General features: G+C 30.4%; 2 long non-coding RNA genes across 4 annotated transcripts in view; both read right to left on the bottom strand.

Moving 5' to 3' along the window:
• The window catches only part of LOC146999253 (uncharacterized), a 44,420-nt gene extending 38,643 nt beyond the window's left edge, over nt 1-5,777 (bottom strand). Inside the window, exons 1-3 of one of the 2 annotated variants that reach the window (XR_015042206.1) lie at nt 5,646-5,777; nt 4,769-4,876; nt 513-4,136 (exon numbers count right to left, since the gene is read on the bottom strand). This is a non-coding gene — a long non-coding RNA (uncharacterized LOC146999253). Of the gene's footprint in view, nt 1-512; nt 4,137-4,768; nt 4,877-5,645 lie in introns of those variants that run through there. The other variant, XR_015042208.1, reaches the window with a different exon arrangement.
• Nucleotides 5,778-11,385: 5,608 nt separating this feature from the next.
• The window catches only part of LOC146999252 (uncharacterized), a 38,997-nt gene continuing 35,084 nt past the window's right edge, over nt 11,386-15,298 (bottom strand). For both annotated transcript variants that reach the window (XR_015042205.1, XR_015042204.1), the window contains exons 2-3: nt 13,716-13,758; nt 11,386-11,610 (exon numbers count right to left, since the gene is read on the bottom strand). This is a non-coding gene — a long non-coding RNA (uncharacterized LOC146999252). The remainder of the gene's footprint in view (nt 11,611-13,715; nt 13,759-15,298) is intronic.

Here is a 15,298-nt window from a genome sequence, read left to right as displayed (position 1 = left end):
TAGAATGAGATACTGTAGCAATAAATTTCCTATTATGCACTTCATAAAGTATTTCATATTGAAAGGAAAAGAAGTAAGATATGTGATAAGATTATTCTTTGTTTACCAATCCTAAAACGTAACTTAAAAACTATCTGAAAACCTCTGCATATTTTCATATTAGTTCAAAGACTTGCCTGTTCATCATGCTTTAGAATTTGTGAGAAATACTGCTTAAGATAATTCTAACTTTATAAGGTAATAAGCAAATGGTTATTTATAATTTATTCAGTGATTAATTTAGCAGTTTTAAAAGAACACATGAAGAGGTGTAACAATAATTAAAATACTACATTTCCAAAGAAGACATACAAATATTACTTTCAAATCACTGCATAGTAGGTGCCACTTAATGTGATCATGTTTTTTCATATCTATTTTCATAATATTAGCAGAATAATAACATTAATTTTAAAAAAGCACTTCAGAATGGAAATGGAATTTAACTAATTTAATTTAAAAATATCAAGAACACAAGTATTTTCACAGCATTTTAATTAGAAAATGCAAAAATGTGTTTGTGAACTGCTCATAATGTTCCTGGATATTATTTTACTGCTTCTGTACACGTAATCTTAAAATTAAAAATGCATCCTTTGTTTGAAGACTGCCAGTGTAAAATTAAGCAAAAATGCAACCATTATTTGCCATCAGTGTTTACAGGATTTTTTTTTAGGGGGGGGGAGTGGCTTCTGAAAAAGAAAGGACTTATGTGTGATGTTCTTAAAATCAATAAAGTTCCTCATAGGATACGTCAAACTAAAGTTGTTTTTTTAAACCCGATTTTAAATAAATGACTAAAGTTGAAATCAAGGTGTTTGGAAACCTAATCTCACACTTCGCAACATTTCTGTGTCACCTGACAATTTTTTAAAATCTATTTTAATCTAATTTGGCAATGTTAAATTTTAAAAATCCTTCATCAAATGTTAATGTTAAATTTTAAAAATTCAAATCAATTGTATGAATCTGGACATATTAACTAAATTGTTGACCACAATAAACAATATTAACTGAATTGTTGATCACAATAAACAAAGTATTTTCCAAGTTTTCATATACAAATGAGTGAGACTTCACCACATCGATGACAATATCCAATTAATAACATTAACCATGACCACAATAAGCAGCGTCTACTGTATTCTTTTAAGTTACATAATGCACTTTTTTATCTCTCTATACTTTGTATATAGCTATAAATTACATGTCTAAATACGTTGAAAAAAAAACTTGAGAAGAAAATACAAAGCAGGATGCAATGTTAGCAAATACAGCATTCAGAATTTTTTTCACATGTAAATTAAAAAAAAAAATAAACATTGTTATTGTCAAAATTTATTAGCATAACACAGCTCAATGCATAGTGGAACCTCAGGTTACAAATGTTTCACGATGAACAAATTTCCTAACCAAAAAAAAAAGAACCGTCTCGAAAGACAAACATACAAGCTATCAATAAATGAATTTCCTACATGTTTTGAGGTCACTTCTAACAAAAATGAGCAGTTTTAATATTCTCTATTATTCAATTTTCATGGACAAAGCCTTGTAATACATAAATAATGAAACAATGAATTCAATCTGGAAGAAATTATTACCAGAGATTTTAAAGAAGTTGACAGTTTTCTGTTTCTATATAATGCCTAAATCCTTTGACGCGCTGTGGTCGTGCCCTGAAACCACCAATTTTCGAATTTTTTTTTTCTTCTTTCCGAAATTTTTGAATGAAAATTGATTGATTACTGATCTTTTACCAGAGAGTTTTATCTGACCTCAACACACTTGCTCCCCAAGCTAGTATTGTGATTTTATAAATTATTTCCTGTGGTTTAAATTTAATGTAAATATACTTTGCTATAATAAAAATTGAAATCGCTTAAAGTTTTATTTAAATTAAAAATATTTTCTGAATATTTTGGGATGAAATATGAATAAAATAAGTATGAATGGGAAACGAATGATCCGTACCAAAGCCAAAAAGACCAAGCCCTCCCCATTAACATAAAAAACCACAAATGTCATCTGATGAAAAGAAACTAAATAACACTGGATATACCAGTGAAATTTAGATCCAGGCAGTGTATATTTTGTAGCACAAGGAAGAAACTTCATAGAAGATACATGTGTGAAACGTGGAATGTGAGTCTATGCATGTACCAAAAAGACAAAACATGCTTTGAACAATGTCACAAAATTTTTTTATCTTTGAAATTTAAAAACAAAAACACTGATTATTTTTTTAATCCTTATTTTACTGAGTTTTTTTACCCATTTAGCCAAACGTCCTTATTATGTAGGTACTTATATTTTCACTGCTACAGAAAAATTACATAAATGTTAATTTTTTTAATTTTTCTGACGATTTACCTTGTAAAATAATGTTAAAAAATTATATATAATGCAATTCTTACATACATTTTTTTTTAAATTCGTAATTTTCTATTAATTCAGGATATTTGTTAAGTTTGCGGGAGTATAATGGAAAAGTAACCCTTTTTTCTATCAGCAAGATTTATTTCTATTTCATTTTAAAGATTAATAACAATATTTCTTCCCTTTTCATTTCTCATTATCTTGTAATTATATCACCAACTCTTTTTTATACATGTATATTTCTCTACTACTGAACTAGTTTCTTTCTAGTTTAGATTTAATGATATGCACTGGTTTTTCAATTGTAAACTGGTGCAAATGTTACCAATGCAAAAGTTTAAAATCTGCAGTCATCTGAGGCGAAGGAATGAATCAATAATATATTTTACAGAAGTTCGTAAAGGAGAATTAGGTTTGGTTTACAAAGATTTCAGATGACCTCTAGGAACAAACTATATTCGTTAACTGAGGTTAGAGACAATTTAGATACTGAAGTTACATTTGAAGATACACACATAAATCCAAATTTCATATATATACATAAATAGAAATTTCATATATATACAGAGAGAGAGAGAATTAAATTACATGAACTTTTGTAAAATTCAACAAATTACATTACATTACAAAAACATTAAAATCCAACAAATAGTAATATAGCAAAAATACAAAATCAAAAACTTCTCACACATACTCCTTACATTAATATATTTTTCTTACAAATAATACATATAATATATACAAATAAGACTTTTTAGTGTAATTTAATAATTTTTTTCTTTCCTCTACGTCTGTTTTTCAAGCAGTTATTTATACTTTTCAGCTTATAATATATCATAAGCTGAGCATATGAACTGACAATATATTCCCACATTTTTACTGCATGATAATGGCATGTAAGCCATTCATGATCAATTAGTTTCAGTTGGGATATAATTTTGGATTTCACATCTTTTTGGCTACATATTTTATCAAACAAAGTTACAAATTTTTCACCCATCTCACAAACAGTAAATGTAAACTGTTGTGAGGGGTAACACAATCCATTTTTCACTACATCAAATTCTTTAAAATACAAAAAGTAAGTGTGTTCACCCAAAGATTTATCAACAAGAAGAATATTCTTACATAAAGTGCAAGGAAATTGCTTCAATGCCCTTCCAGCAATATATCCAGCAACATAAGCTGCTGAATTTTGTGAAAATACATCATATGATGTACTTGCAATACAAGCACTAGTATCAGAATTTTCATTTGCTACCAATAAGGGATCATCAAAGTCAATTTTCATATCATTTACATCACTGCCATTTCCAGGCTCAGTGTTATTGATAACTGTCAGCAACTCTGTAGGTATCAAAACTGTATCGTTATCAGGTTCACAGTTTGATAGCTTACTTGTGCTTATGATATTCTGTGCCATTAGTATTCTCATCCTCTGTTGAAAATCATATGCAGTTGGATGGTCATTATTTCCACATCTGCGTCTAACAACAGAGAAAAAATTTTCCAAGGCATCTTGGGTGAAACGACACATTAATACAAATGGTACATCTTCCAATAGAACTGGAATTAACTGCTGAACTGCTGATATTGTTAATTTCCAGCCAAATATACTTGGGAAAGATATTTTTTTTTTTTTTCTGTTTGAAACTCAATGCCTTTGATGAAATCCATCTTTTCCTTCCAGGTTTTTAAGTGAATCGATGACTTGGTAACTCCTGCAAGAAAAGGATTAGAGTGCTTAAGTGTTCTACTGTTCAAACTGTCAAATAAAATATTTATGTTTGAACAGAAATCTGCTGTAAGACTAGCCGATGCGGGTAAGCCATTTAGTGCACTAAGGTAACACAGGCTTGAAGCCACAGAATGACTGAAGACCTGAGCTGCTAATTTTACACTCATAGCACTAAGGTAATCCACATTTACATGGCGGTCTGTTAATTTCGGAATACATCTGTGAGGCATTTTACGATCAAATTCCCACAAAGATACGATATGGTTCCAACTAGCAATTTTGCCACCCTGAAATTTAACATCATACTTTCTAAAATTATAAGCATTCTGCTTATGAAAAAATTCATTTTAGCTGATGCATATATTCAACTAATGCTTCTACGATTTTGTAATATTTACATAAATATTTTATTACTATTGTATATATAATTAGGCTAAACAGATAAGGCAATATTGAATATCACACAAAGTATGTTAATGAATATAACGTTTTCATTTGAAAAGGAATAATTTTTTTAAATAACAGAAAGTTAAAAAAATTTCTTCATCTGTCATACTGTACTTATTTTCATGCATTTTAAATACTTATAACTTAAAATAAAAATAAAATTTTTACCTCTCTGGATTTTTAGGAAATCGAAAGAATTTTCTTTCAGGAAAATACCAAGAATTGGCATTACACACCACACAATGCACATAAGCCTTTGGTGAAGGATCATTTAACCTAAATGAATTATTATTATAAAGATTTAAATCACATCAGTACAGAATATAAAAATAAAATATGGATATTTAATAATTAATTTACAGAATACATTTAAGTTGCAAGGTTGAAATAAAATAAAAAAGAGCCAATGAATATCATGACACCAGAATTATGCAGCTAATTTACTTTAATAATTTTATTTTTAAAACTGGAAAAATTATTAAAAAATTAATTTAAAAAATAATTAAAAATTGGGATAATATTGCAGTTCTTAGTAGCAAAAAATTGATATCTGTGAATAGTTTATTATAAAGATTCTTTGATTATAAATAATGCTCAATGTATAGAATTAGAAAATATCATGAACTAAAAAATTGATACCTGGTTAAACGAAAATAGAAGAAGTTGCAATATACATTACATATAACTGCAGAAAAGATCGGATATGAAGAACTGAAATAATGTTCATTAGCAATCATAGTAAATCATCCATGATTGCTTGATTTTATCCTCGCAATTATATACAAATATACTAATTTTGCGTAAGAAGCTTTGATAGAGATTTTTCGAAATACTTCTGATTTCTTTAACAGTAGGAATTATAATTTTTCAATAAAATGTTCCAATGAAACTTTTGCCAACTTAATTAATAATCGTTCATTACATATGATATTTGATTACCATCCCATGTTATGGAATGGATTTGAACATAACTCTGGTAATTAAAAAATAATTCTACTATGAAAAGGTATAAGAGTAAGGTAAAGGTAAAGGTATTTTTACGTACCTTTCACACGCAGGATCACTAGAGCGTGATTCATTATTTTTTTCCATTTCCAAATGTTCAAAATTGCTGAAATCCTCGTGCTTAGCGTTCAATATGGCGCGCTATGACGACTTCTACGATGTTGTTGACAACCTCTCTGGCTCTAGCGTGCATGCGTGAATGAATTTCAGGGAACCTGAATTTACGCCTGTAAAGTTGTCAAAAAAGACACATTTTAGACTCAAGTTTTTCTCCGTGGCGTTGCAGTGCAGTCGAAGCTTGACTTCTTCTCACTATAGGTTCTTTGGTATTACCTAATATATTCCCAAGCCCTGGAAAATTATGTTTCCCGGCTGATTGTCTTTCAATCTTTCCGATTCCATTAATGCAATGCATTCAGGAATTCGCCTTTAATCATCTCCTCTCTCTCTTTCAATCTGGTAAAACAGGTTGAAAGCAGAAAGAAATTTTTCGTCCTTAGTGTGGACTCCTAATTCACTTCTTTCCCCGTAAACCCTTAATGGTCTCCTTCATCACCCTTTAGCCAGTGCTTTTTCTTAATCACTTCAGTTTTCTTAACGAAGTTGTGGAGGTAATTGCATTAAGTTGCAAAGGTACTCCGGAAAATATCGCCTTGGGCCTTGGGCCGGATGTGATCAAGGTGACAGCCAGGAACGCCTCAGACGAGGAAGAAAACCCATTCATTCATACATTCATTCATTATTAATTGTGCCGAGATATTGCATTTAAATGCAACGTGTCCAGCTCATGACTAGTATGCCCAAGGGGCGCATGACATACATATGTCTGGATCGGGTGATAGGAGGCATCAGAATTGGAGAAAAAGGGGGGTGACCACAGGACGTCACTAGCTGAGAATCGAACATGAAGGCCAAAGACCAGGAAAGGCAGCAAGATGTGGAGTGTCTAAAATAATGTTGTTCATGATGGGTAGGTGGAGAAAATACATGAAATAAGCAAACACAATATTATTTCAAAATATAAGAATACAACATAGGTGAATATATACACATACAAAAAAATACGAAGAATATCAAAGTACAATATTAAATAAAATTATATACAGTATTTACAGAAAAAACAGATGATGTTGCATAAGTAAATCTGACTACGTTGAAAAATTAGAGTCCCGAGTGAGGAAGGCCACTAAAGGTCTGATCTTTGCATCCTCTGAAAACACGACGTAATCGAAAACCTTAAAGTAACTCATGTGCGAGCAGTTTCTTGCTTTATCAAATAATTTACGACTTGCATTGTGAAGGAAATTCTCGACATTCTGTATTTTCAAATCCCTGCGAAGTGTTTCATTAAAAACGAAAAAATGGGCATTCATGGTAAGTCTTAAAAATTTATTTTGTGTAACCTGTAATTTCTTGAGGTCATTTTTTGAATAGGTCGCCAAAGCTGGAGACGCGTAAGAAAAATTGGTCTAATTATAGCAGTGTAAATATGCCTTTTTCTTCTTAAATCCAGTTTTGAATTTTTCCCAATCAGTGGAATAAGATCTCTAATAGCAGCTGCAGTCTTACACCTGGCCTTATTGATATGATCTTTCCATGTAAATGTATTATTTAAAATTACTCCCAGGTAGGTAGCCTTTTTTACAACCGGCACTTCCACGTTAAAAATTTTTAGTTTGTTTTCAAAAGGATTTCTAGAATGTTTTTTCCCTATAATAATTAACTGCGATTTTTGTGCGTTGATGGCAATACGCCATTTCGTACACCAGTGCTCGATTTCTGGCATTTTCTCTTGAAGTCTGGAAGTTCTTGGTTGTGTGACTTATATGCAAGAGCCGTGTCATCGGCATAGCATCCTAAATAAAAATTTGCGTCTATGCAGATTTTTGGAAAGTCCGCTACATAAAATAAAAATAAGATGGGCCCTAAAATTGATCACTGTGCTACTCCAGCATTAAGTCTTCTTGGAGTCTTTCTTAACTCTAGGGTTCCATCTTTTGCGTAATTTATTTCTTTGTTAAATCATGTTTCTAATGCTACTTGGCAATCTGGTGCTGTGATTATCTGCAAGAATTTTCTTAGTGGCTCTGCTATATGCACCTAGGATGCTATTGTTAAGAACATCAATTGCATGGTCAATATCATATTTCGATTTAAGGTGCTTAATAGCAGGAGGATTTTCTATGAGATGGTTATGATAACAATTCTAGTCTGTTACAATTTTAAACGTTTCGTCACTATTTTTATTCGTACCAAGCGTGGCCAAAACTGGTACGTGATCCGAGGTATTCAACTTTCACTTCTAAGTAAATCGGGATCGAGGTGGTAGTGAGAATTACATCAAGGATGTCTGCTTTTCTCGGATCGTCAGGAAGATAAGAATATTCAGTTGGAGCATAGAAGTATATGGGATAATTATTAATGAAATCAAATAAGAGTTCTCCGTGTCTATTGGTGCGCCTGCAGCCCCATTCTACATTCTTTGCATTCAGATAGCCAGCTAGAATGATGCGTTCAGAATTAGGCAATAACTGTGCAAGTTTATGCTCAACGATAGAAGTCTGTGGAGGATTGTACAATGCAGTAAAATAAACTATACGGTAATAAAACTGAAGCTGTAACAGCTTCATAGCCATTTCCTCTATCTTCGGTTATCAGACAAGATTGTAAAGAGTGCTTTACTTAATAGAGAAACCCCCCTCACCTCCGTGACTCAATCTGTCGCACCTGTAACAATTGTAGTTTGCGATCTTAAAACACGGACTCGCAAACGTTTCGGTGACTAATGCAACATCAATATAATATGTAAGTAAGAAATTATGAAATTCCTGCATTTTTATTATGAATGCTACGTGCATTCCAGATCATGATTTGGATAGGAGCTTTATTAATTTTGGGTGGGCCCATTATCTGTAATGTTGGGTTCATTGCTTTCCTGATTATTTCTGTTTAGGTCCTTAACTTGAAGTGTGAGCTGGAAAAAACCAGCGGATTTTATTGCTGAAACTAATTCAGCTAGATCTGTAAAAACGTTTTTGTCCTCGTTAATTGGATCTGTGTAGATACCTGTTGAAAGTGCTGCAGCAGCTGATTTACCCTATTAGAATAAGTTTTAGGCTTTTCTGACTTATTTTGGGGGAATTTTTCACACCCTTTGAAACTTGATGTGTGGTTGCCACCGCATTTTACACAAACTAAGGGAACATCTTTATTATTCTTCTCAGGAAATATTTTATGTAGTGATTTTTACTGCATCTGACGCATTTTGGTACATAATTACATCCCGCCTGAGTATGGCCAAAACCCTGACATCTAGAACATTGTAATGGCCCTTGTCGGCCTCTGTATTCTACAATTTTGACTCTGAGGTCGCATAAATAGCGTTCGTGATAAATTCGTTTTGAATTATAATTCTTAGGTAAGGTAACAAGGTATAATGGGAGTTTCTGAACTTCCCCGCCCCTACGTCGTGACATTTGTTTGATTTCAAGAGCCTGATAATTTAATTCTGTTAAATTTTCCTTAATTTCATCCATTTCAGTCGTGAGTAGTAGCTCATTAATTACCACCTTCAGATTCTTATCCTCCCGCGGAATATATGAATGATGCTCCACTTTCATCTCTTTCAAAATCCTAACAATTCCTTTATAGCTTTCTGGATCTGATGTTATAACTTTTACTCCATCTTTTATGTTCTGTGCTATGAACTTATATTTATGTTGATGGAATAACCCTGTTAACGCCTTATATTTGAATTGTGTTTCTTTGAGGATTATCGGAGGTAATCCTCAGCATTAGTGGTATCCATATCCTTATTGTCAGAGGTAGTGTGTTGTTCAGGAATAACAGAGTCTTGAATGGTATTTTGTGTGTTTTCCTGCGGCACAATAGTACCATTGTTATCTTTATTAGTTATGACTGGAGAAATGATTTGTGTACAATTATCTAATTTAATCTTCTTTATACCCTGTCTGGGATTTTTTTGTTCGGACTGTTTTGTCTCCAAAACATTGTGGGAAGTCGTCTTCTGAGCTAGAATCCTTATCTAGCGTTTTTTCATCATCTGTGATAGTTACTTTTAATATTTCATTTCAAAGTGACTACAAAATATGCAATAAATTTAGTAAACATCAATTCTGTGTTTTAAATCAATTAATGCCATCGTTCATTTGCATTTTTGTTTACTAAATTCATTTCATAAATTTAAATTTAGTAAAAAACTGTAGCAAACAGTTGTTTACTAAATAACACTTTAAATAAATTATTTGCTTTTCTGAAGGACATTTTCTTATGCCATGTAAATGAACGATAGCATTAATTGATTTAAAACATAGAACTCAGGTTTACAAAATCTATTGCATATTTTGTAGTCACTTTGAAATGAAATATTAAAAGTGATTTTCAGCCTTTTAGTGTTATGTAATTTTTGAATAGAAATTATTTTTTTTGCATTTAAATTTTCCAGTTATATATATTCCATATTGCTGTACATACCTAAAAGGTGGATATGTAAAAATTTGATATTAATTTTATCTTTTAATCATAATATGCAGAACATTTTTGCATAGATTTATATAAAAAATAAGATTAAAATAAGCACATTTTACGAAAAATGCAGTAAATAGGTAATTGGAGATTTATGCAAATTTTTTACCAAAAATGTGCACTTATACACAGTAAAGAGGAGAAGACATCGGACTAAATTTTTACCAAAGTCATTCGTATATGCAAAGAAAACATAGGGAAGATTTAGGTCAATTATTATCAAATATATAAGTTTTTGTACCGTAAAATACAGGGAATATCTACGTTAATTTCTATCTAATATAGTTAATTAACAAATTCAGTAAACGAATGTAGCACAAAAGAAAACATCATATGTTTAGATTATTTGAATGAGTGCGCTAAATTTTAAAATTGTTAAATATAGACCAGGAAATTGTAAAAAACTTACCTTTTCCAATAGTTTACTTTGTTATTTTCCTTGAAGATGAACGTTTAATGTCACAAATATTTCATTCATATCTTCAGATAATACGCAAATCTATACATATTTATTTATTAAAATTCAGTTTATCCCAAACATTTTAAAGAAAATATTAATTTGCATGCAAGTTAATCGAGTAACTAATTACACACATAATTATGATATGTAAAAATTTTACATTTATCAGTCAATCTTGCAATGTATTATAATCTATTATTGTTGTCTTTTTCAGTTTAAAATCTTAATAAATATATTAGATCAGTACTAAAAGTTCACCTCTACAAAAGAAACGCTTTATTGAGGTATTTTTAAAAAGTTCCCTTTTACAATGTAACTGTTAATTTCATAAATAAGTTCATAAAATTATGCAAATTCAAAATTACCTAAATATGTCCTTTATTTTATCTTATATACCAGATAAAATTTTAAAAAGTTAATTTGTTTAGGAATATTTAAGTTTTTAAATATTTATCTCATGTGACTTTTTCTATAACATCATTATAAATGTACATGTTGATGTGCACATACCAATTATTTTTTTTCATCAAATACCTTTATGGTATTAAATGATTTAAAAAGAGGCAACTGGACAAAAGAAAGCAATTAGAAGTTGGCTAATTTTTGATTAATTTGTTGTCAAATGCTGTGCATTTTAGATTATGCTCATATGATGACGAGTTATTTAAATTATAAAATTATTATGAACATATTCCACATAAATTAACAAGTATAAAATTTCAAGTTGTTTGAAGTATTATGAACTGTAATACTTGCAAAAGAAATACACATGAAATTAATTTAAGAATTAGGTTTATTTTACAGGTATTCGAAAACTGCAATTACTGTTAAACAATAAAAACTAACATTAAATCTGAAGAGCATATTTTTTTCAATAATAAAATTCCACATAGACTTCATGCAGCTTTGCCATATTTGTTCTATAGTTTGCTGTCTTTAATATCCTGCTCGATTTTTGTAAAAGTGAATTCTTTGTCACCCAATGTTTTGAGAACAGCTCCTAAACAAGAAAAAGAAAAATTTGTAATAATTTCACACTTCAGATGTTTTCAGTTTTTAAATATAGTTGAAGTATTAAAAGATGCATATAAAATGCACTGAGTATTTCATATTTAAAAATTTAATTTCATACTATCACACAGTAAGCTTCAATTATATACCTTACACAATGCCTATAATTTCAAGTAAAAAATACTTAAGATTTGTTTACAACTGCAAGGTTGAGAAAGTCTTTAATGGCTATGTTTGTATTTAAGTACATGAGAAAAAACTTAATTTTGTATTAATTATATTGCATTAGCCTTTTCAATTTTACTCCTACATATAGTAAAGAATATTCGCTTTCTTACAGATAACTTTTTCTTAAATAAAGAGTAAGCAGAAAACTAATCACAACACTATATACATATAACAGAATACTTCATAAACATATACATGTCATTAACATATGTATATGCATTAACAGGCTATTTTACACATTTCAATAAACCAGAAACCAATACACAATCAAAAGTATTATCAGTAAATTCCTCCAAAATCAGAGCAAAAATCTTTAATTATGATAACAATGGCATCTCAGTTTGCAATATAAAATATTTCAAGTCTACATTCTAAGCAAGCAGAAAGCTGAATAACAATGAAATTATAAATACCATAAAAAGTTAAGAGCCACGTAGAATGATAGCAAGACTAAATGAAGTCTTCCTTCAAAAATCAATTTAAATTCAAAAATTTGCTTTCCTGTTTAACATCTCAAAATAGAGTTACTGCTTACACTAACTAAATTTCCTGTCTTGGCAAAATAAAAATTGTCACTTCTGTTGCAGGAAATATTTGCTGCAAACTTTGTATGCAAATAATCCAGTGAAAAAATTTTAATTGTGGCTTGAATATTTTCTTTATTAAATAAATGAAAAATTCCCACATAATATTAATTTATGATCCACATGAAGCTTTTTACCTCTACCATATCATGCAGCTATTTTAAAATACATACTCTCATATAAAAGCCACAGAATTTTTTTTACCAATATTAATATAGTATAAATCATTAAAAAATCTTCTAAAAACAGCCCCCAAATTTCTGAATTTGATACCCAAAACATAATTCTATGTAACTGTTAATGTATGCATTTGCTTGCACATACTTAAAATGAATTATACACACAAAAACTTAACATATTAACTTTAATAAATTCTTAATTAGCAGGATGACTCAATTAAGGCAAAATATGAAAGAAATCTACCTGATGGAATAGTTGTAAAAGATATATTTAAAAAAAGCTAATATTGTTTACCTTACACATGGCAGAAATTGAGTAAACTGTATGCAGCTGGATTATTTATTAGGAATAGAAGTTAGATCAAAGTACCAAAGTCACACTAGGGCTTTAACCATTTGGGTGCAAAGAAGCATCTCAATTTTAAAAAAAATAATTTTAAAAAGCTAATAGAATTTTATAACTTTTACAATCTAGTACAAATATTAGACACATAAACAACACTAAATGCCATTATTTACTTGCATATTTTCCTTCTTTGTGTACTTTACTCCTTAATTTTTCAGGATATGATTTAGAAACAGAGTTATGGTAAAAATGTATACTGGTAAAAAAAATATTGCTGAAACTGATAAGTCCTTTGAATTATATACTATAGTGCAAAGAGGGATGGAATATGTGACTAAATATGATAAATCAGATTACAATAACATTAAACAAATAACATGAAAAACTGAAAAAAGAAATTTTATTTGAAATTATTTTTTAACTCATGGAAAGACAGACAGTATTTCCAACTTATTAAATTCAATTATATTTTACCTTCGTCAAACCAATATTGGTAAGAGAGTTGTATTTAAAATCGGTGCTAAGCTAAAGCTGCTTTCTTGGCTAATTTTATACTATTGAAAATACCGGTAATTGTCAAAGTTATTCGTACTCAATATGTGTAAGATTATTAATGAGCTGCCAAACCGCAGTTAACCATCTAATATACTACATTCAACATTATTATTTTTCTTTTTGAATGTCAGGTTTTCATTATTTCTGCCAATATATCTGTAACAGGACATAAAGATTGAGTTAATGTAGAATAGAAAATTACCTTGCAAGTTAGCACCTTTACCTTAGTGGCAGTACTTCATTCTCTAGAAAAAACACTTTAAATTATTAAACAAAAAATTCATATTTGTTACAGCAAAACATCATTAACACAATAAACCAGAATTGAATGCAAATCTAGTTTAACTCCATTCTTGAAAACTAGTTTATTACTTTCAATTTAATTTAAAAATAATAAAAAATAAGGTACGTATTATGATGACTACCTAGATATCTCGCCTAAACTGGCAATCCTTGTAGGTTATACAGGTTAACCCTAACATAGGTTATAGAGGGCACTAAGATAGAGAGTATTAATCCCACACTAGGGACTCTAACATTTGGTAGGAACAGTTTGAAAAGTGAAACAGATATTTATAGTGAACCAATGCAAAACAAAAACAATAGTTCTTTAGGGACAAAGCCCCTTTGGACTAATAAATACGAGTAAATTAACAGCTTTTAGCTATTTTTTCTTCTTGTAAAAAATAGACATACAGAATATTTTTAGAAAATAACAGTACTTTAAGCATGCATTTTCCACATATTTAACACAATAATTCATTCTAGCTCTGTTGCAATACTGGCAAAGGTACTCCTTTACGTATATGCATTAACAGGCTATTTTACACATTTCAATAAACCAGAAACCAATACACAATCAAAAGTATTATCAGTAAATTCCTCCAAAATCAGAGCAAAAATCTTTAATTATGATAACAATGGCATCGCAGTTTGCAATATAAAATATTTCAAGTCTACATTCATGTGCATTCTAAGCAAACAGTTGTTATTAGGACGGGATTCAGAAATGTACAATGAAACCTCGAGATACGAGGAAAGTATGAGCAAAATACGAGCATTAATTCGAGTAACAAGCAATGAGCCAGGCTGTTGGTACGGGTGGCGCCATTTCCCTATCCGGCTCAACTCAGGGAATCCCCTCGACAGATCACTCAGTGTTCTTTTATATACGTGTTTGTGCACTTGTAAGTTAATTGTTTTGACATTTAACGTGAAAATAATTATTTCAAGATGCCTCGCAAGAAGATTGTTGCCTCAGATAGTGCTGCAAAGGAAAATAAGGAGGCCATGGCCGTCGATATCAAGAAAGAAATCATAGATAAACATAAGCATGGTGACGGAATTGGCGAAGACTTGCGGCCTTTCAACATCGAAAATCTATACTATTCTGATGAAGCAGAAAGAAATTAAGAAACTGATGTAGCCAAAAGAATTATCGTTTCTTCCAAGCACCATAAAAGTACTCCTAGATGTTGAGAAGCTGTTGTTGGTGTGGATTAATGAGAAGGAGTTAAAATGTTGGTAACAAAGTTAAACTATTGTTATCTTATTTACCAGTGTTATTTATTAGGAAAAATTGACTTGATATTAAAATGTTGATATTTTTTGGGGTGCGGAACGGGTTAACTGAATTTCCATTATTTTCAATGGGGAAGCTTGTTTCTAGATACGAGAAATTCGCTATACCAGTAGAATGCTGGAACGAATTAAACTCGTATCTCGGGGTTCCACTGTAGATATGTAAGCATGTGTATATGCATGTATGCGCATATATGTGTAAAG

This window comes from Stegodyphus dumicola, chromosome 1 (assembly GCF_044657685.1).
Source record: "Stegodyphus dumicola isolate Sdum_Otavi_A_Nest chromosome 1, ASM4465768v1".
Taxonomy (NCBI): Eukaryota; Metazoa; Arthropoda; class Arachnida; order Araneae; family Eresidae; genus Stegodyphus; species Stegodyphus dumicola.
Note: the sequence above shows the minus strand (reverse complement) of the source record. Positions and strands in the feature narration are given on the sequence as shown.